Here is a 24,339-nt window from a genome sequence, read left to right on the forward strand (position 1 = left end):
AGTGGTATATGCTTTACAGCATATATATGCTTGTAAAAATATGAATATTTACGTAAGTCAAAGTTAGATTTGCTGAACTAATTATCACTATTGATCATCTAATGATCTTTTAAGCATTATGTTATGGCATAATGTTTGGTGATGTTATGAAAAAGAATATTCCAAGTAGGGCTGGGTGATATGACAATATATATATATATATATATATATATATATATACAGTTGAAGTCAGAGGTTTACATACACCTTAGCCAAATACATTTAAACTCAGTTTTTCACAATTCCTGACATTTAATCGTAGAAAACATTCCCTGTCTTAGGCCAGTTAGGATCACTATTTTAAGAATGTGAAATGTCAGAATAATAGTAGAGAGAATGATTTATTTCAGCTTTTATTTCTTTCATCACATTCCCAGTGGGTCAGAAGTTTACATACACTTTGTTAGTATTTGGTAGCATTGCCTTTAAATTGTTTAACTTAGGTCAAACATTTTGGGTAGCCTTCCACAAGCTTCTCACAATAAGTTGCTGGAATTTCGGCCCATTCCTCCAGACAGAACTGGAGTAACTGAGTCTCCTTGCTCGCACATGCTTTTTCAGTTCTGCCCACAAATTTTCTATCGGATTGAGGTCAGGGCTTTGTGATGGCCACTCCAATACCTTGACTTTGTTGTCCTTTGTTGCGACCGAGCTTTAACTTCCTGGATGATGTCTTGAGATGTTGCTTCAATATATCCACACAATTTTCCCTCCTCATGATGCCATTTATTTTGTGAAATGCACCAGTCCATCCTGCAAGAAAAGCACCTCCACAACATGATGCTGCCAACCCCCATGCTTCACAGTTGGGATGGTGTTCTTTGGCTTGCAAGCCATTTTGGTCATTATGGCCAAACAGTTAAATTTTTGTTTCATTAGACCAGAGGACATTTCTCCAAATGTAAGATCTTTGTCCCCATGTGCACTTGCAAACTGTAGTCTGGCCTTTTTATGGCAGTTCTGGAGCAGTAGCTTCTTTCTTGCTGAGCAGCCTTTCAGCTTATGTCGGTATAGGACTCGTTTTACTGTGGATATAGATACTTGTCTATCTGTTTCCTACAGCATCTTCACAAGGTCCTTCGCTGTTGTTCTGGGATTGATTTGCACATTTCACACCAAACTACGTTCATCTCTAGGAGACAGGATGCATCTCCTTCCTGAGCGGTATGACGGTTGCGTGGTCCCATGGTGTTTATACTTGCGTACTATTGTTTGTACAGATGACTGTGGTACATTCAGACATTTGGAAATTGCTCCCAAAGATGAACCAGACTTGTGGAGGTCCACAATTTTGTTTCTGAGGTCTTGGCTGATTTCTTTTGATTTTCCCATGATGTCAAACAAAGAGGCACTGAGTTTGAAGGTAGGCCTTAAAATACATCCACAGGTACACCTCCAATTGACTCCAATTAGCCTATCAGAAGCTAATTGGCTAATTGCCTAAATGCTTGACATAATTTTCTTGGAATTTTCCAAGCTGCTTAAAGGCACAGTTAACTTAGTGAATGTAAACTTCTGACCCACTAGAATTGTGATATAGTCAATTAAAAGTGAAACAATCTGTCTGTAAACAACTGTTGGAAAAATTACTCGTGTCACGCACAAAGAAGATGTCCTAAACAACTTGCCAAAACTATAGTTTGCTAATATGAAATGTGTGGAGTGGTTAAAAAATGAGTTTTAATGACTTTAACCTAAGTGTATATAAACGTCTGACTTCAACTGTGTATACCGTGGTGACGATATAAAGTGTCAGCCGACAGAGATTTTGCTATATCATGTATATTGCAATATGTAAATATCCATGTGCGCAGCGTAGGCTTATCTATCAGTGGGCAGGGCTTCACATGAGACTGAGAGAATTGAAGAAACATGGACAGGTTTTTTCCAGCAATGAACATTTTTCAAATGTGCATTTGCCGCTTTAAAAGCGCTAAATATTCTTCTCATCTGACATGCGAATGTTTCACGTGACTGTGGCGCATGCTATCTCTGGAGCTCCGAAGTGCACGTGAATTCAGCAGGCTTTCCGTTATTTGTGCTCCACAGACAGGAGAGCTTAGATCGGGATCACTCAAAATCATTTTTGTCCCAGGAAAACCCCAAATGGAGAAAGAAATCTCCATAGAACGGGACGACTCCCAAACAAGTCAAGAAAATGAAGAGCTTGTTATTAAAACAGGTGTGACAGGACAAGAGCAGAAAAATGTAATCTAAAAAACGTTTTGCACAACAATAATCACACGTAATATAAGCAATCTGTTTTACCACCTCAAAATGAAGCACGCAAAAGAATATTATGGAAGTCAAAAGATGAACTCTGCATTAATTCAGTCATTTATTTATTTATTTATTTTACAAGTGATATTTATTTCATATTAATTTTCTTCAAGAAGTGTTTATTTATTTATTTATTTATTTATATTTTTGTCACATTGCTTTAGAAGATCTTAAGTTTCTTGAGCAAAGATATAATAATAATAATAATAATATTGGCCATTAACATTTTAAACAGAAATGTGGCATAGCATTATTTTTAGCATTTTGGAAAGGTTGATTTTTGAAAATAAATACATTTTTATTTATTTACTTTGACATTGTTTGTCTTGTTCCAAATGAAGAGGAAGTAGTTTTAATTACTAAAACTAGTAGTATTTAATTCACTGAATAGGCATTACAATATGGTTATTTTAGATATAAACCATTTTCTATTGATTTTCCATAAAACCTTTACTTTATCGTGATAGATATCGTTGTGTTGGTGTAAAATTACTCATATCGTGATATAAGATTTTGGTCATATAGCCCACCCCTGATTCCAAGTTTAATACAAGATAAGCTCAATTGAAAGCATTTGTGGAATAATGACTACCACAAAAAATACTTTCGACTTGTCCCTCCATTTCTTTTCTTTTTTTTTTTTTTTGACTTTCTCCCCTTTTCTCCCCAATTTGGAATGCCCAATTCCCAATGCACTCTAAGTCCTCGTGGTGGCGTAGTGACTCGCTTCATTCTGGGTGGCGGAGGACGAATCTCAGTTGCCTCTGCGTCTGAGACGTCAATCCACGCATCTTATCACGTAGCTTGTTGAGTGTGTTACCGCGGAGATGTAGCGCGTGTGGAGGCTTCATGCTATATTCCGCGGCATCCACGCACAACTCACCACGAGCCCCACCGAGAGCAAGAACCACACATTATAGCGACCACGAGGAGGTTACCCCATGTGACTCTACCCTCCCTAGCAACTGGGCCAATTTGCTTGCTTAGGTGACCTGGCTGGAGTCACTCAGCACACCCTGGATTCAAACTCACGACTCCAGGGGTGGTAGTCAGCGTCAATACTCGCTGAGCTACCCAGGCCACCTTGTCCCTCCATTTCTTTAAAAAAAGCAAAAATCAAGGGTACAGTGAGGCACTTACAATGGAAGTCAGTGGGGCCAATTTTTGGAGGGTTTAAAGGCAAAAATGCTAATCTTTTAATATTATTAGGGATGCTCCGATTGATCGGCCACCGATCAGTATCGGCCGATATTCATGTCCTTTGACTCGATCGTTGATTGGTAATAATCACTCAAGTCGCAAAAGACGCGCGGCTCCTTTTAAGATTTGAGCAGCACTGTCATGACATCACGGAGTGTGGAGAATACTGGCATAGTTGTAAGACAACAAACTTGATTCAGCATTTAAGGACGATGCAGTGGGAGAGGTATGGCAAATATGAAAAGTTTGTGTACTGTGCTGTTAATGCAGCGTTTCACAGGAGACATGGCAAAGGGGAAAAAAATCATTCATGGAGGCAGCTTCTCAACAGCTGTCGCAACCAGGACCAACATCGTTAAGTTTACGAGTGTCCCAATGTACAATTTGCACACTTTGGCCAAACACCGGAAATATGTAAGACAAGTGGGTAAGTAGGCAAGTCCAAAACTGCACTTTCACATGCTTCTTCTTGTGTTTTTGGTGATTCAGATTCTTCATGCATACGCCCCCTACTGGGCAGGGAGAAGAATTTATAGTATAAAATGACTTAAATATTGATCTGTTTCTCACCCACACCTATCATATTACTTCTGAAATTATGGATTTAACCACTGGAGTCATATGGTTTACTTTTCAGCTGCCTTTATACACTTTTTGGAGTGTCAAAATTTTGGCACCCATTCACCTGCAATGTAAGGACCAACAAAGCTGAGATTTTCTTCTAAAAATCTTTGTTTGTGTTCTGCAGAAGAAAGAGAGTCACATCTGGGATGGCATGAGGGTGAGTAAATGATGAGAGAATTTTCATTTTTGGGTGAACTATTCCTTTAAAAGTTAAGTAATTTAAATAACACATAGGATTCTTAGCAATCAATGAGTGAATAATACTTGTGAATAAAATCATTATATTTCAGACAGATGGGAAAAATAAAGTCTCCAGTGTAGCTGTGCAACATGTTAAAAATGGGGCATTTGTCAGCTACAATGCAGCATGATGCAATGAATATGGCATTGTAGAGTACACAGCTCACCAGCCCCTTGCAACAAACCCCTTCCAATCATAATTAAGAGTTTTCTTAGCGTAAGGGGTGTGTTGCAGCCGCCCCCAGTTGATTATAGTGGGAGGGATCTGCAGTAGTTTTGTTGTAACAAGGCGCATGTCTGGTGCAGGCATATTTATAGAAGTGAAATTTGAGGGAGGGTCACTCTTCTGTTTTGATACAAATCTCTCCATTAAAACAGTGAAGTGAATGCATCTGTTTATGTGTATGTGTCTATGTACTTATGCCTGTTAAACTGTGATGTGCACTGCTGTGATGGGATACAGTGAGGATAGACAGGAGTTGACAAGTGAGTAAAGGTCACATTTACATTTACACATTTACACAAGACGCATTTCTCTTATCTCTAAACTTCCTCTGTAACATTATATCTTCGCAAGCAGTATGTTACTCCACTGAGCGGCTCCAATTTCTGTACACCCTTGTCATGTGTATTCTGTTGATTCATGTCTTTTATTTTGAAATTCTAGTTCCTGTTTCATGTCATGTGTTCCTGTTTCCCTTGTCATGTGATTTCTGTTTTCCCTCCATGTTCATGTGTCATGTTTTCATTGGTTTATTGTTTAATTAGCTTGTTATGAGTTCTGTTTGTTCATTGGTTTATGTTCTCCCATGTCTTGTATTTAAGCCCTCATGTTTGCATTGTCTAGTTGTCAAGTATTGAATGTGATGGATGTGAATGTTGTTTTGTAGCCAAGCCATAGCCATAGTCAAGTCAAGCCAAGCCAAGCCAAGCCATAGTCAAGCCAAGCCAAGCCATAGTCAAGCCAAGCCAAGCCATAGTCAAGCCAAGCCATAGTCAAGCCAAGCCATAGTCAAGCCTAGTTTATGTCAAAGCCATGTTCATGTTTATATTTAGTTAGGGTTTTTGGATTTCACGTTCTGTAATTAAAACTGCACTTGGGTTCTTCATCTCATCATCGTCTTCGTCATTGCCATCATTGCCAGTGCCAACATCGTTATAACCCTTCCCTTATATTTGATCGCACTGTCAATTTCTAAGAAGAAAAAAACTAATCTGATAACATGAGGTATGTTTGTGGGCATATGCAGTAAATAGCGGATTTCTTGATGGGTGTTTCATGACTTTCACGACAATATTTCTCTCATCTAACGAAAGTGGCTAAATTTGTGCATTTTACTATCACGCTTACCAATCTTGACATTTATTTAACTTATATGCAGAAGTATCCCACCTGACCTTCAATATATGAGCAGTATACACACAAACAAATATCCTTGCCCTGATTTACCAGCAGCAAATCCTCTTTGCCGTTAGTATAAGAGGAAAGTAATGGTGTTTGTATCGGTCCACAGAGGTGGCATTTATCTTAACCCACTTTTAGGCTATAATCTACATAAACTCCACCATTTCCTGGGAGAGTGATGGCACAAGACAAATTACAGCTTCAGGCCAAATGTGATTGTGCTGTCCTCCATGTGTACGTGTATGTGTGCAGTTATTGTCCTTTGACAGCAACTCTACAGAGCACCCCACCTCCATGTAATCCAGTGGCATTTAACACAATGGGAGCCGGCTGCAAATTTCAGCCTTGAAATTTGAAAGCCAATGGCTGAGATAGGATTTCCTATGCACGTAAACTCACTCCCTCACACTTCCCTTCGCAGGAGGTGTGATAATGACAGTTTGATTAGCTTTAAAGGGGAGTCCTCCCTGGCATGTCTCCTGTGGGGCTTTTACACCTCATCCCCTATTAGCATGATCCACAACATCTGACCAGAGCTGAACACATATATTAGTCACAAGATTAGAGAGAAAACACTGGTGAGTGAGCATGTGCTAAACTAATTTACAGGCAGTATTCCCATGCTAAGAATACATAATATCCCTCCACAAGAAAGGGAATGAAGCAAATCAATTTCCTCAACCAACAGAGAATTAGAATAAAAACAATTTTAGCTGGTAAACGATGCATGCATCATTGGTGGTTTGTAGCTATATTGCATGCACATAGAGAGACCACAGATGCTGGGGTAAGGAAACTCCAAAGAACATAACCAGATTAACATATTCAGGACCATGGACAGCAGCACATTGACTAAGCAGTACCTAAGACTAACAGTCAATAGTTATAGTCTGTATTCTTTACTAAAGTGCTTGCAAGACAGAGCTGTATTGATATTCCTCTAACATTCTGGTTAGGGGTTTTCTTCTAAACCCTAAGCATTAAACTTCTGCATTTAATTCAGCCTGAACTTCTTTATATACAGACTCTATTCAAACTTGTTTTTTTTTTGTGATTATACACTCACTAAGCACTTTATTAGGAACACCTTTACACCTACTTATTCATGCGATTATCTAATCAGCTAATTGTGTGGCAGCAGTGCAATGCATTAAACCATGCAGATACGGGTCAGGAGCTTCAGTTAATGTTCACATCAACCATCAGATTGGGGAGAAAATGTGATCTCAGTGATTTCGACCGTGGTATGATTGTTGGTGCCAGACACAAAAAACATCCAGTGAGCAGCAGTTCTGTGGACGGAAACTATGAGAGAGGTCAACAGAGAATGGCCAGACTGGTTTGAGCTGACAGAAAGGCTACGGTAACTCAGATAACCACTCTGTACAATTGTAGTGAGCAGAATAGCATCTCAGAATGCACAACACGCCGAACCTCGAGGTGGATGGGCTACAACAGCAGAAGTCCACGTCGGGCACTTTATTAGGTCAATAGTGTTCCTAATAAAGTGCTCAGTGAATGTATTTAACCATTTGTATTTACGACACATCAGTTTATCAGCCAGTCATCAATTAGCCTACAACTCGTGCTGTGTGCGAAAGAACAATTCTCTTGTTTGGAATTAATTCTTTGAATTTGAGTGACAGTGACAGCAGAGTTGCAATTTGCCTTGCCTTAAAACTTTAAAAAAACGAATTTGATTACTCAACTTAAAGCTTGACACAAGAAGTAATATGATGAGTTTGTTAAAGCTAAATCGGCTGCTTCAGTTAAAAAAGGGACAAGCTTTTTATTCAATTCAGTTCTTATCAATTAATGTGAGTCAACAGAACACTACTCAGAATTAAGTTAATGTGAGTTAATACAAAGTAATAATGTTTTTTGTTTATAATTGAGACTAGTTACTCTGATACATGGAAAACATGTATAGACACAGAAAATGAAGTTCAATTTCTTAAGAAGTTGTGTAATAAATTATACTGTGTTAAATTAACTGTAATAAATTAATTGAAACAAAGTAGCATAAAAATTTTTAAAAAACACAATCACCAAACTATCTGCATTGGCACACACATTTTGTATCTGTGCATCCCTAATTTGTAGCTGCCTTTACACTGCACACAGTTACTATGTGTTGATTTTTCAGTGCCACAGACTGAAAACAAGATGAGTGTTCTGTCAAGACAATTGAAAAGCAGCTCTGTTCAGTCTAAAAGTCTAAAAATCTAAGTTTGTATCAAATTTGAACACTATTCTTTTGCAGTCTTGCCAGCACCCGTATTTCCTTCAGGAAATGCAAATCTTGTGTTATTTTATCTACATTAAACATCTAATTACACAACAGCACACATAAAATATTCCTTTAAACAACAACTAAATGAGCCAGCACTCCACAGCTTCAAAACTTTCCCCAGAAACAGCAGAAGCACGACAGCAACAAGGCGGCAAAAGTGACTTAATAGGCGGAAATTATGAATACATGTAAGGGGAAGTGTTTCTGTCCGTTCACGGAAGCGTTTCCATCCCTCTTCGATGCCTGTTCTCCAAACACAGAGACCTCACAGTCAGATAAATGATGTAGCCGTGGAAAGAGGCATTCAGGTGGAACATATTGCATTCCAGGCGACATGACTCGCTCCTACATTAACCACCATCATTCCCCTCTCTCCCTCCTCCCCTCTAGACTACGTTTCTTCATGGTAACAAATGTGACCTGATAGTAATCAACACAATGGATCAAGCCACTTTTTTATGTGAACATAACATGACATTCAAATATTGGATTCAGTATTGGAACACACTAAGTTTGGGTGTCAGCATCCTTATGCATGTACAGACCAGTATTATTAATTGCAATAAGAGAAATCAGGGAGATTTTAATCTTGTTTAAATAAACAATCCAGCTGTGTTTGTGATTTGGCATTCTAATTAATGTCAGTTCACGATCATTCATGGGACAAAGCTCAAGCTGAGTCTAAACAAACATCACCAAATTTTACCAAACCTAGTAGGGTTAGTTTAGTATAGAGCTTAAAGATATTTTAAAATACAAAAATCACAATATGCAAACAATATTACACTAGTGGTGGACTAACAGAACTACATGATTACAATCTCTGTCCCAAATTCTGCCTTGTTGTCCACTGCCTACATAGGATACTGCCTTCTTAGCAGGAATACCATTTTCCTTTTCCGATCCGATTCCGATAACTGAACTATCAATATCGGCCGATACCGATCCTGATCCGACCTGTGTTGTTTTTTTTATTAATCAGTTTAGAACATCTACAATTCACTGTGTAGACCTGATTGGGAGTACTCTTTATGTAAAGAAACAAAAACCTCTAACAATAAATGATTTCATTATAAAATAGGAAAACAAAAAACAATTACATTAGAGCATGTGCAAAACTTTATTGTTAACTAGTCTGCAGGATGCAGCAGCAAAAATAACAGTAATTCAGTCTTCAGTAGAAAAGAAGCCAGTTCTCTTTACACATTTTAACTTGTATCTGGACTTGTAAATTGTTTCAGATCTCTCTCTCTACCTCTCTCTCTCTCTCTCTCTCTCTCTCTCTGTTATTTATTTATTAATTTATTTCATTTTAGTTTTATTAGTATATCAATCCACTTTTTCAATCACACAGTAATTTTTGGAACCCAATTTGTTTTTATTGTAATTTATAATAATAATAATAATAGTTTTACTATACATAATACGTAATACATTTCAGTCGCAATTTCTTAAGGCTTTTATTTTGAAAGTCCAGCGCTGAGCACTTCAGTTCATTCAACATCTGGTAAAATGCTTGTCTGGTGCCATTCTCAATGCTCGTTATGGGCGGACTGAACTATTGATCATCTGAGATGGAGTTTGTGTGGAGCGACCACATATTGCGCTGAGCAGCGCATCACGAGCCTTTGCGCGTGTTTATGTGTGTGTGTCGGCAGAGCGGCGCTCGTTCAGTAAAGTGGGGTGCTAGAGACTACTCAGCTGTGCATGTCGACTGTATATTTATTATTAAACACAGCCTTTTTCAATTCACAAAGCTTTTGGATGACTGTAAGAGCTTGAATAAAATGCACTAGTTAGTATATGGACTACTTTAATGTTGATTTGAAGGTCATTATTTGAGCTCGACAGTAACGTCAATGACCAACATGCAGTATCAGCTTTGGATCGGGCTCGTCAGACCAATACCCGATCTGGGTAAAAACGTCAGTATCGGACCTGATACCGATCCAGGCATGGGCGGACTGGGAAGAGAAATCAGGTGTGGGGGAGGTTGTCGCTGTCCTTTTCTGCATATCGCTGTCCCCCTTCAGCATATCGCGGCACCGTTTTGCAGCCCTCTTCAGCCAGTCGCGGCAGCTCCTTTCAGCTTATCGCCGCCCATTCGGCCCCGTTTCACGGCCGGCACACCGGGAAATGTCCTGGTTCTCCCTATGGACCCTGGGAACACAGGACCCTTTTTCGTGTGTTCAATATGTGCCATATAAATCTGGGGAACATAGGGCCCTGGGAACATAGGAATGACCCCACCCTATGGCCAGTCCCCCCTTGATCCATGTAACAGATCGGTGCCATTCCTACTTCTTGTGTATATTTACAGAAATTAAACCTTATACACTTATAAAATTGTACATACAATTTCTACTTGATCTAAACCTTAAAACTTATGTTTGTAGATACTGTTGAACCAAATGTAGTCAAGTTGATTAATTAAAATTAAATAATACTGTATTTTAGGTTAAATAAAACCAGTTAATTTAGATGTTACCACATGAAGCACATTTGTAGGTTACCTGACAAAACATTTTCACAGTGTAAGTGACTGATTTTGAACCCTTTACATAGGCAGCAACTTCATGTGACACACAATTAGCAGCACACAAACAATTTGACATTAGCATGTTGCTAAGCTAACAATGCAATAGCAAAGTCTTTCTAGCATGTCAGTCCACTGGCAGACAGCTTTGGAACGCTCCCAGGAAGCTATTTTCAGTCATGAAAGTTTAGCTTCTACCTGCTTGAATGGAGAAAGACCAAAATCTCCAAAATGGTTGGCCAAGAACATGTTTCAAATCAGCAGTAAAATCTGACAACACTGGTATCATAAATTGGGCTTCTTTACTACAGATTACGCTACAAAAAGGCAATATATATATGTATAGCTAATGTGCATGCACGTTCTCGAGTTGATTGGTAGGCGATGTCTGCATCTAAAAGGTGATAGGCTCTTTTACCTGTAAGGCGGGACTTCCTTTCTACATTTGCTGACCGTTGGGCATTCCGATTTCTCCCATTCATTTTAAGAGAAGTTGCCCGTCTCTGCTAAATAGTCTCTGGCAATACCAAAGACTGCTTAGCCCAAGACCGAACACTTGTGTTAAAGCGAATGGGAGAAATTGGAATGCCTAATATGGCGGTTGTAGAAAAGGACCAATCACCTTTTAGATATAAAAACCATCTGTTAGTTAACTCGAAACGTGCATGCGTATTCACTGGACCAACCTGAAAAATAGCTTTTTTTTCCTTGAACTGAGCTAAAGTAGCACAGTTTACTGTATGATACTACTGTTGTCAGACTTAACTGCTGATTTTATATATGTTCTTTGATTGTAATCTTGACCAATTTTTTTAGAGATTTCGGTCTTTCCCCATTCAAGTAGATAGAAGCTGTACTTATATGCCACTTGTATCCATACAAAATAGCTGCCCGGGAGCGCTGCGTGTGGACTGACTTTACTTAAAAGGGACTTTAGCGTTACTCTAATAAGCTTAAAAATACATAGCACTCACATCTATTGGGTAAAATGGACCATTTTTAATTATATTGAATTATTTTTATAATGGGCTTTTAATACTTTTTGGTATATAATGACAATATATTTATAATCAACATTTCTGTCAAATCATCAACGATTGTGTATGAATTTCTTCACTGAGCCCATAGCAATGCATTCTGAGATTGCCTCAACTGCAAAGGATACATGTGATGCTGCCTTAGTATTTGGCACAAATGAAATATCTTAAGGCATTACTATCCCATTTACCTTTTGGGACAGCCTTTCTAGTGTGTGCCTAAAAATGCTGTTTAGGTAAACAGCTCATTAGGTTTTGCAGTAGAGCTACAGAGACTCAGTTATGGTTAAGGTCAGTGTAAGGGCATGGGTTGGTGATTTCAGGATGTGTCTCCTGAACAGCAGCCCTATTCCCCATCTCAGCGTGGCCCTCTGCTCCAATCACAGCACTCCCTGCTGTGGGATATTAAGGAAGGCAGGCGGACCCCTCTAGTTAGACGGCCTATCAGCATCACAGAGGTATAATCAGCACAGGCAACCTCCACCCTGCACACACACACACGTGCAGACAAATAATTCATTCCATGTCCCGCATTCCATCACTAACCACTCTCGTCTCCCCGCTTCTCCATCATTGATTACTTCAGTTGTTTTCTCCATCCACCCCCCGACTTGCGCTCGTACGTGATGTGCTTGCTGTAGTCAGCTTGAAATTTCTACAGCACATCGGTTGCTCGGGTGAGAAAGTGGCACAGTGTGTGTCGACTTGCCATTTGTTCACCCTGCAAAGAATGCTCACATGGCACCAGCAGGATGGCAAACAGGAAAATTGCCCATTTCTGAGTCAGTGGTGTATTTATGACACATAGCATGTCAATCCTCAGTCAAGACCGTCGCATGAACTAACTGTGAGCAATGATGAAATCATGGACTGTGTCCAAGAGCATGTTCATGTTGGTATATTTGCATAAACGCCTCAAAGACATCATAGTGCCTCAGGTCTAAACTATGCTTGAGTTCCTCCCACTCAGAGAACGGAATCGATTCATGAGTGATGCTAAGCGATGTGCAGCCTCAGAGGCACAGACTCTACCAGTCTGCATCAGGAAGAGGTCTAGGTTGGCGTGTCTTCCTGTCTGTGCGGCCCACTTAGGCAACCTCTCAGGCACCCACATACACTGTTAAATATGTTTTGTGAGGTAACTGAAATAATTGGCTTTGCGTGGTAACATCTAAATTAACTGGCTTTATTTTTAGTCAAAACTAGTTCCTTAAATGTATAGTTCACCCAAAATGATCCAAAATGCATGTACACGCACCCTGGACTTCCGTCAAGCGCAAGGAATGTGTAATCGAGCATCAAAACATGATTTATAGTGAAAAAGGAGTTACTTATTGGGCTGTTTCTCACCCAAAACTGATCATATCGCTTTAGAAGACATGGATTAATCCACTCAAGTTGTATGGATTACAATTAAGCTTTATGCTGCCTTTATGTCCTTTTTGGAGCTTGAAAGTGTTGACCCCATTGGCTTGCATTATATGAACAAAAACCATCTCATACCTCCATCAAATTATATTCATTTGTGTTCCGCAGAAGAAAGAAAGTCATATGAGTTTGAGATGGCATAAGAGTGAGAGAATGATGAGAGAATTGTCATTTTTGAGTGAACCATTCCTTTAAAGTAGTAACTTCACATTTTCACTTTTTGCTTTGTAGATACATCTCCACGCAGCTTTACTGAAGAGAATAACAAAGATACATCACTGAAACAGTGGCAATTTTCTCATCCATTATCTCATTTTTGACATTAATGTATGATTAACTCGTTTTTTAAAACCTATTCTAAACTATAAAAAGTAGGAATGTACCGATTTGAACATTTTTGGCCAATACCGATACCGATTTTAACAACAAATAAAAAATATAGGCCGATACTGATAACAAAACCGATATTTTGCCACTGACCTTGTTTTGTAATCAGATCAGTTTTACTCAGGATTTATCCTTCAAAAATGTACAAAGTACAGTACTTTTTTTTTTTTTATTTAATAAACAATACATTAATTTCCAATACAATAATTTCCATTGAACATCGATTGGATCTGTTGAACACATAAAAGTCCAAAAATATTATAATAATAATTTAAAAAGCCACAATGACAGATAAATAGAAGAAAAAAAATTACAAAGATAAAAAATAACTCTTATGATAACATGATGATTGATATAAAAAAAAAAAAATATTGTATTTAAAAAAACAGCCTTTTAAGGCTTAGAAACCGTGCAGGTCCATATTACAATTTCAGTCTAAATTCAATCAATCATGCAACATTAATGGATATTATACAAATGTCTCAAAACTCAAAGTGTGCTGGTTTCAAAGCATTTTAGATGGTTTCACTAATCATGTAGCCTATTGGTTAGTGCTGCTTTCACAACTATCACGTCCATTTATGGTGGTTGTTCCATATTAATGTGAGAGCAAGATTGAATAAAAAAAAATTCCCTAGTAAAAAAGTGAACATGGGCAGTTGTTACCTACATATTTCTACCTGATCTGACTATACTTTCATTGGTCTAATCTTGTTTTTTTTTCTAGGTCTATTCAGTCATATTTAATAATATTTTTTACTTGAATAAAGCAATTCATTTAGATGTTACCACATGACGTATGCTGAAAAAAATGTAAACATATGCTTTATGTGGTAACATTTAAATTAACTGGTTTGATTTAAGTCAAAAATATTATTTAACATCACTGAATCAACCTGAATGCATAAGGTTACGCCAACAAATGTTATTTAAAGGGCTAGATCAAAATAGCTCCAATTGCAAGTTAACACTTCTTACAGTGTTACTGGAAAAAACATTTGCATCAGTTACACGAAACTCGTATCTGACAGGGACTTAAAACATACAAACGTATATGTTCAGCAGCAAAAACAATAACTTATCAACAACACCAGAAATGAAGAAAAAGCCAATTTCAAACTATTACACAATTTCACTCTGCAGCTGTGCTGACCAGTTTTATTATAAAGTCACTGAGGCATTGTACAGCTAAACCTTGTATACCCTTGTATGTAGTGGCTATAGAGGCCTAAGCACTATTTCCCTGGCGTAAGCAAACCCACTTTGAATGTATTGTGAGGGAATGTCAATGCAAACCTGCTAGATGATACACAAATCTAATGACAACAAACAATGCATGCATAAATACAGTATGCGAGCACCGGCACCCTAAAAAAAAGCCTCATGCATACTGCATGACTAAACTCATAACACTTTCAAATAACTCAAGTGCAGTACAACAATTGCATACACTACACTGATGCCATACTGAGAGCAGAGGTGAGGTTAAGGGTATGTGGAAGGTAGAGGGTCTCCAAGGTGGATAGACAGTGCCAGTTCAGCTCTGTCCGCAAAATCCAGAGAAAATTTCACTTTGGATCACATCAAGAGTAAGGAGGAGGAGGTAAGAGTGTAGGGGTTAAGTCCTCATTGCTCTAAATATTGGAGCACAAATATGAAAAGGAGCAGCACGGCAAAGGGAGAGAAGTGGGGCTTAATCCATTTTGATCCCCTCCCCACCGCCAAGCAAACCCCACAAACAAAGCCATGCCCAAAATCTCTCATCCACCTCCACTAGAGAGATCTCAAATGTAGGCACAGGATGGGCTCTGCAGAATGGTAATCTTGATAAAGCAAAGTATGCCAAAAGTCGTGAGATTATTCTAAATGTCACCTTTTATAAACATTTCAAATATCTATCCCAACACTCACAACAGATAACATATCTATCCTCTGGCAAAAAGGCTGGACAAAAGGTGTGCATGTGGGAAATGGGTATAATGTTAAATTGTTTCCTAAATCTTCAATCAGTAGTGACTCTTTTCAGTAATAGCTCAAATGTACTAAGGAATGGTATATCAAAAGAAACTGTGATTATACACTCACTTATCACTTTATTAAGAGCACCTGTTCACCTATCTATTCATGCGATTATCTAATCAGCCAATCGTGTGGCAGCAGTGCAATGCATAAAATCATGAAGATACTTTAACAAAGTTCAACGAATGGGGATATGGGAGACGGCGAATCCAACTCAAAGGTACATTTATTCTTCACACAAAACTGCACTGCCCTTCAGCCCCGCCTTCCATGACCTGGGAGGGAGACAAGGGGAGAGAAAACAAAACAACAAAAAGAGGAGAGGAAAAGGCCAACATGAGCGACAGTGAGAGAGAGAGAGGAGAGAGAGGAAAAACTTACTCGCCGGTTCCCAGACACGCAGTCGCCTGGTCCTCGATCACTCCTCCATTCTCTGGCGGACAACAGCCACTCCTCCCCAGCCGGACCAGAGCCAGTCCTCCGACCCCTGGCGGACGGAACGCCCCTCTGCATTTTGGCGGCCGGTAGGGAACTCGTTCACCCCTGGCAGCGGCTCTACTGCTCCCGGCGGTCGGAAGAGAGCCCCTCCTCCTTGCGGACAGCGACTGTTCTTCCGACCCCGCCTCATTTTGGCGGCCGGTAGGGGAGTCCTCCGCCCCCCGGCGGATGGCCGTGGCTGCTCCTTTGGGGTGGATGGTAGTGGCGCGGACTCTACGATGGCGCATCCCTCCTCCTTCCTGGGATTCGGCACCAATGTAACAGGGTTCAATAAAAAGGAGGAGGCGTAAACCGGACAAAGCATCAAAGAAATGTTTGAATAAACTCAAACACAAATCACACAAACATAAACGCATACAGGGCAGCTGCCTGCAGCTCTCTCTCTTCCGAACTGCCGCATCTTGTTGCACTTATCCCTCTCCTAGGCTGATTAGCCAGATTGGGGGCCGGGCATGCATAGTCACGGCCCAGCCCCGCCCTCCTCCTCGTCACACTAGTTTACTCAGAATGGTGCCAAAAACAAAAAAACATCCAGTGAGTGGCAGTTCTGCGGATGGATATGCCTTGTAGATGAGAGAGGTCAATGGAGAATGGCCTGACTGGTTCAAGCTGAGAGAAAAGCTATGGTGACTCGGATAACCCCTCTGTACAATTGAGTAGAATAGCATCTCAGAATGCACAACATGTTGAACCTTGAGGCAGATGGGCTACAACAGCAGAAGTCCATGTTTGGCACTTTATTATGACCATAGTGTTCCTAATAGGGATGCCGTGATTATACGGTTTCACTAATAACTGTGATTAAAAATGTTAATTTAACTGCAAAAATTTAGAATCCACGGTTAAAACCGTGAAATTCTTTATTTAGACATGGCAAAAATAATATACATAATGTATAAATACATAATATAAAAGAGTTATTCCTAAGATTTTGAAAACCTAAATGTGAAAACCCTTGTGCCTGTGTGGGTACTGTCGCTGATGCTATGGTTATGGACAGTGGCCGTATGGTGCTTAGCCACGTGTCATGGACTGAACGTGAACTTTCGATTCATGTGAAACTGGGGCTACTACACTCAAACTCCAACATATAACAGAGGAATGCGATCTACCAGACTCATATACACCAAACAATGCAACTTAAATCGACTGTTAGGGAGCATTTCAATGACTGACTGAAGACGACGGATGTAAATTATGCAGACAGAAGTCATAGTAAAAAACACATCCTACAAATAGGACAGGATGCTCCACTAGTCGTCCAACAACAAACCAGTAAGTTTAATATTTTTTTAGCTGTATTGATTTTAAAGTGATGAATTAAAAGATGCTACTTTATATAATGTTTAAGCGTGCTGACAGCGCATGGTGCATTGCATGTAGTTACTATCAATGAGTAAACTTTTATTTTAAAATTAGTGCTGCATTAGTGCTGTTGTATAATAAGAAAAATATCAAATAATCGTGAAACCGGTTAACCGCAATTTACTGCAATTTTGTTTTAGACGGTAAGCCAACCATCAAAAATTCACACCGCGGCATCCGTAGTTCCTAAAAAAGTGCTCAGTGAGTGTACATATACAGTATGATAAATATAGACTTTTTGGGCAATATAGAATTCTTCATCAAATTAGTGGATCAGACTAATGTTGTAGGTTTCCATTTTATTTTAGTGTTAAATATTTTTTTATTTTTTTTTAAACAATAGAACAGCAGCATACTTTATGTTAGAAACTTGCCAACTGAAGTAAATATTTATACATTGAGTATATACTGTATACACCGTTTTAAATCAATGTTAGATTGCACAGTGGCCTTCTTTATATACAGGTGCATCTCAATAAATTAGAATGTTGTGGAAAAGTTCATTTATTTCAGTAATTCAACTCAAATTGTGAAACTCGGGTATTAAATAAATTCAATGCACACAGACTGAAGTAGTTTAAGTCTTTGGTTCTTTTAATTGTGATGATTTTGGCTCACATTTAACAAAAACCCACCAATTCACTATCTCAAAAAATTAGAATACATCATAAGACCAATAAAAAAAACATTTTTAGTGAATTGTTGGCTTTCTGGAAAGTATGTTCATTTACTGTATATGTACTCAATACTTGGTAGGGGCTCCTATTGCTTTAATTACTGCCTCAATTCGGCGTGGCATGGAGGTGATCAGTTTGTGACACTGCTGAGGTGGTATGGAAGCCCAGGTTTCTTTGACAGTGGCCTTCAGCTCATCTGCATTTTTTGGTCTCTTGTTTCTCATTTTCCTCTTGACAATACCCCATAGATTCTCTATGGGGTTCAGGTCTGGTGAGTTTGCTGGCCAGTCAAGCACACCAACACCATGGTCATTTAACCAACTTTTGGTGCTTTTGGCAGTGTGGGCAGGTGCCAAATCCTGCTGGAAAATGAAATCAGCAACTTTAAAAAGCTGGTCAGCAGAAGGAAGCATGAAGTGCTCAAATTTCTTGGTAAACGGGTGCAGTGACTTTGGTTTTCAAAAAACACAATGGACCAACACCAGCAGATGACATTGCACCCCAAATCATCACAGACTGTGGAAACTTAACACTGGACTTCAAGCAACTTGGGCTATGAGCTTCTCCACCCTTCCTCCAGACTCTAGGACCTTGGTTTCCAAATGAAATACAAAACTTGCTCTCATCTGAAAAGAGGACTTTGCCACTGGGCAACAGTTCAGTTCTTCTTCTCCTTAGCCCAGGTAAGACGCCTCTGACGTTGTCTGTGGTTCAGGAGTGGCTTAACAAGAGGAATACGACAACTGTAGCCAAATTCCTTGACATGTCTGTGTGTGGTCGCTCTTGATGCCTTGACCCCAGCCTCAGTCCATTCCTTGTGAAGTTCACCCAAATTCTTGAATCGATTTTGCTTGACAATCCTCATAAGGCTGCGGTTCTCTTGGTTGGTTGTGCATCTTTTTCTTCCACACTTTTTCCTTCCACTCAACTTTCTGTTAACATGCTTGGATATAGCACTCTGTGAACAGCCAGCTATTTTGGCAATGAATGTTTGTGGCTTACCCTCCTTGTGAAGGGTGTCAATGATTGTCTTCTGGACAACTGTCAGATCAGCAGTCTTCCCCATGACTGTGTAGCCTAGTGAACCAAACTGAGAGACCATTTTGAAGGCTCAGGAAACCTTTGCAGGTGTTTTGAGTTGATTAGCTGATTGGCATGTCACCATATTCTAATTTTTTGAGATAGTGAATTGGTGGGTTTTTGTTAAATGTGAGCCAAAATCATCACAATTAAAAGAACCAAAGACTTAAACTACTTCAGTCTGTGTGCACTGAATTTATTTAATACACAAGTTTCACAATTTGAGTTGATTTACTGAAATAAATGAACTTTTCCACGACATTCTAATTTATTGAGATGCACCTGTAGTTGTGACAAAGCCTAACAATTCTTTGGAGATCATTTACAGAAAGTAAATGGACCTTATATTTTGCCAACAAAAGACTTTTTTTGGGGAAAGTCATCTGGGGATTTGAGGTGCGAACTTTGAAGTTGGCAGGAAGGTTCGCTTTATTACTGCTTGCTAGAACAGGGCTTTACTCTGATTAAGTGGCTCACGGTCATTCTCTCCAAACTCTGCAAATTCTCAGGCCACGTGCAAACGCACGCAGAGATCTGTGAGAGACAGCACTCAGACAGACAGTTCAGGTCCTCGGCTCATTACAGCAATAAAACCGCAGAGCGGTGAAATTCTCTTTGGCCCTCTGTAATCCTACCCAATCACACCAAATTATATCTGCAGAACGCTATATGACAAATACCCAAGAGGGCTGAAGAGGAAGAAAAGAAGGATGGAAGAAACAGAGGGATGAAGGTACGGAATGACAGAGCGCTCTTTTTGTGTGACCTATACACAGGCACATTCATCCCATCAGACATGCTTCATGGAAGAGGATGTTGGGATTGTCAAGTCACCCACTCCCCACTGACATGTGCGCTTGAGTTACTTGAGTCTGGACTCGACGCTAGTCCGCATAGAGCAGTTTGGAAAAAAAACACCTAAAGTCAGCATGAGCTGTCCTTTGAGTTGTGAGGCTGCGCTGAGCCATTACTCAAATAATGACAGGAAAAGTGAAATGACTTCATATGAGGATGTCAAAATAAGATACATTTATTCTCAGACTTTCAATCTGGCAAAACCTATCAATGAAACCAAACATGATTTAAAGGGATAAATGGAATGAAAACAGATAAGGTCCAAATCTCTGGTGGACTGTGAAGACACAGTTGAGTGTGAATGAATATGAATAGAGACATAGCAGTGGAATTTCTAAAGGACATATCATACCCAGGCAAAACTGCTGACAAGCAGGAAAAAAAATCCCTTTTTAAATGAATATATACTGTGCTATACTGAACTATATTACATACTGTACTATAGTGAAAAAAGCCTTGGTCGATTTAACCGTTTTCTATATACAGTTGTGCTCAAAAGTTTGCATACCCTGGCAGAAATTGTGAAATTTTGGCATTGATTTTGAAAATATGATAAAATGTCTTTTATTTAAGGATAGTGATCATATGAAGCCATTTATTATCACATAGTTGTTTGGCTCCTTTTTAAATCATAATGATAACAGAAATCACCCAAATGGCCCTGATCAAAAGTTTACATACCCTTGAATGGCCTTGTTACAGACACACAAGGTGACACACACAGGTTTAAATGGCAATTAAATGTTAATTTCCCACACCTGTGGCTTTTTAAATTGCAATTAGTGTCTGTGTATAAATAGTCAATGAGTTTGTTAGCTCTCACATGGATGCACTGAGCAGGCTAGATACTGAGCCATGGGGAGCAGAAAGAACTGTCAAAAGACCTGCGTAACAAGGTAATGGAACTTTATAAAGATGGAAAAGGATATAAAACAATATCCAAAGCCTTGAAAATGCCAGTCAGTACTGTTCAATCACTTATTAAGAAGTGGAAAATTTGGGGATCTCTTGATACCAAGCCAAGGTCAGGTAGACCAAGAAAGATTTCAGCTACAACTGCCAGAAGAATTGTTCGGGATACAAAGAAAAACCCACAGGTAACTTCAGGAGAAATACAGGCTGCTCTGGAAAAAGATGGTGTGGTTGTTTCAAGGAGCGCAATACGACGATACTTGAACAAAAATTAGCTGCATGGTCGAGTTGCCAGAAAGAAGCCTTTACTGTGCCAATGCCACAAAAAAGCCCGACAACACCTTGACACGCCTCACAGCTTCTGGCACACTGTAATTTGGAGTGACGAGACCAAAACAGAGTTTTATGGTCACAACCATAAGCGCTATGTTTGGAGAGGGGTCAACAAGGCCTAAAGTGAAAAGAATACCATCCCCACTGTGAAGCATGGTGGTGGCTCACTGATGTTTTGGGGGTGTGTGAGCTCTAAAGGCATGGGGAATCTTGTGAAAATTGATGGTAAGATGAATGCAGCATGTTATCAGAAAATACTGGCAGACAATTTGCATTCTTCTGCATGAAAACTACGCATGGGACACTCTTGGACTTTCCAGCACAACAATGACCCTAAGCACAAGGCCAAGTTGACCCTCCAGTGGTTACAGCAGAAAAAGGTGAAGGTTCTGGAGTGGCCATCACAGTCTCCTGACCTTAATATAATCAAGACACTCTGGGGAGATCTCAAACGTGCGGTTCATGATACCACCTGCAAGAATTTGGGGCCTCATAGACAACTATTACAAAAGACTTCACGCTGTCATTGATGCTAAAGGGGGCAATACACAGTATTAAGAACTAAGGGTATGCAGACTTTTCATTTTTTTCTCTGTTGCCATGTTTTGTTTTATGATTGTGCCATTCTGTTATAACCTACAGCTGAATATGAATCCCATAAGAAATAAAAGAAATGTGTTTTGCCTGCTCACTCATGTTTTCTTTAAAAATGGTACATATATTACCAATTCTCCAAGGGTATGCAAACTTTTGAGCACAACTGTATAAAATGGCAACTTTTCTTCTTTACACCTCTAGTGCACATACAGACTGAAGTGGTTCAGTACAAATCTTTCTGAAAAGCTATATTTTGTATAGAAATAAGAAACAGATTAATCAGGCTCGCTGCGGTGACAATGTGCAGGGGAGGGGTCACAGAAGAATGAATCGGCACTTGTATAGACTAGTACACACTTGCCAAGCTGAAACCTCCCATAATATCCTCCCAGTGATATACAGAGGTGAAAGTGCTAAAGGGGGAGGGTTTGTTTTGAAATACCCCTGTATTCCCTTCTGTAGAAGATCAATTTGTTCTATAGAGAGCAGAGAGGTCCAGCCTTCATTTGTATGTGCAAAGTGAAACATTGGACAAGTGTGGCAGGGGAGTCAGCCCCTGAAACCAAACCTCCAAAACACAAGCGACCGCTCAGAATACATGCATGGCATAATGCCAAGAATGGTCCCTATTGATCCAAGCCCTGAGGTTTCCTCTCCTCAAGTAGGGTGGGCAGGCTAGTCGACCATAAAACTACTGAGCACATAGGATGATAAGAATTAGAATGAAAAGTAAAACAATGTGCTCTCAAATTAACATTTAAACTTTAAGGTAATCAGCTTCCTACTGCCAATCTCAGAGGCAGCATCTGAAGTACACCCAACTTCTACAGTTTGAGATCAATAACATGGAAGACATAACAAATACTGTCTTGGGGAAATAGCTCAAATATGTAGCTGGCTAAGCTTCCATCTTCTCTATAGAAAAGAAATGACTAAACAAAAACTACAAAGCTGAATGCTACAATTTAGGGAGCAAGTCACACTACAAGCAACATGACAAAAAGAGCTTATACTGTACCTTTTTGTGTAGTGTTTTGAAACTCTGTGGGGTGGAAATGTGTTTACCTGCTGTAAAGAGTCGCTCACAAGCTGCACCAGCATAGTGTCTTTATTCCTGGCAAACGATAAGACGTTGGATTCAATTGTTTAGCGGTAAGTATTCAGCTTCATCAAATGCTATTTTTGTTCTCTGTGTTCAGAAGTATCCCATCACTGTTTTAAGGAGAGAACAAAATGCTCCAAACAATTCAGCACGACAGTGAGCTCTCCGAATTATAAGAACTGAACTGCAAACGGAGTGAGTTTGTGCTTGCGGGGGATTCATAATAGCAGTCAGGCAATGTTTGGATTTTTTGTGGAATAAACTTTAATAATTTGAATAACTTTGCTTTGTTCTACTGCAAAAGAAAGAAAGAAAGAAAAGAAATACATCAATAACCGCAGTACTATTAAGTGTATGAACACGGAGGGCAATATTTGTCCCACCACTGTGCTGTATACATTTTAAATTTATGGATTCATTATTAATCTAATAATATTTTTGTCTGAATTGCCAGGTTAAACTCTGACACCAAATAACCTAAATCTTGCCTGAAATATAGAAAGCATAGCTTTATGAAATTTTTATATTCTCTTTTTTCAGTCCTAACAGCATATAGATGAGGATCTGATAATAAAAATAAAAAAGGAAAGGAAAATTCAGCCAGCAATTATTTCATGGGTGCCTACTTTTAGCAAAGAAAATGAAAAAGGAAAAATAATTAAGAAAATCTTACAGTACTTATCGACATGACAGAGTGGATAGGCATCAGTAGAAAAGTAATTTCACCGTTCCTGATTGTGTCCCAGGCCTTTTGGGGGGTGGCAAACTGTTAAATACTTCCTCTTGTGTAGTCATTAATTTCCTGTGTGCATGGCCCATGGGCTCTCAGGTGACCTTGCATCTGGGAATGGGTGACTGTGTGCAAGTGAGGATCAAAAACAGTGCTCATAAGATCTAATGTGGCTTCAAATGTTAGCCATCCTCTATGTCAGGTAACCGCTGTTTTGTCTGGTGTTTTATCTTAAAACCCTTAAACGAGGAGACGTCTCTTGATCAAGCCAATTGCTATGACAATTTTAGAACATTCTGTGTTCAGATACTATATTTTCATGCATTTCAGTGCCAATGATTTCTGTTGGCATCAGCAAACAATGGAAAGAGAGAACCTAAAAAATAAATGAGAAAAAGGTCAAGTTCAGGACATGACACAACAAATTAAATTTGTTCCTTTAACTGCAGTGGTTCTCAACTGGTGGGCCATGACCCAAAATGGGTCACAGGTCTGTTAACATCCGGGACAGCAGGGTAAAAACAATGCTGAATGCAAACAATAAAATACAACTAACCATGTAACCATGCATAGTTGGAAAAACAAAATACATAAGCTTATGAACTTTTAAAAGGAAAGACAATGCTTCCCATATATTTTGTTGTAGACATCAAAGGCTGTGCGTCCAATCAAATTTAGTATTTTGGCACAAATTAATATGTC

The 24,339-nt window shown here is 39.3% G+C and overlaps 1 protein-coding gene across 7 annotated transcripts in view; it reads right to left on the bottom strand.

The window, feature by feature from the left end:
• The window catches only part of LOC127452152 (serine/threonine-protein kinase BRSK2), a 225,569-nt gene that overhangs the window by 175,988 nt on the left and 25,242 nt on the right, over window positions 1-24,339 (bottom strand). The window contains exon 1 of one of the 7 annotated variants that reach the window (XM_051717451.1): window positions 22,871-23,013. The exons of the other annotated variants lie outside the window; for them this stretch is intronic. The gene's annotated coding sequence lies outside the window, so the exon portion shown is untranslated. Of the gene's footprint in view, window positions 1-22,870; window positions 23,014-24,339 lie in introns of those variants that run through there. 7 annotated transcript variants of the gene reach the window in all.

This window comes from Myxocyprinus asiaticus, chromosome 2, assembly GCF_019703515.2.
Source record: "Myxocyprinus asiaticus isolate MX2 ecotype Aquarium Trade chromosome 2, UBuf_Myxa_2, whole genome shotgun sequence".
In the NCBI taxonomy this organism is placed as follows: domain Eukaryota; kingdom Metazoa; phylum Chordata; class Actinopteri; order Cypriniformes; family Catostomidae; genus Myxocyprinus; species Myxocyprinus asiaticus.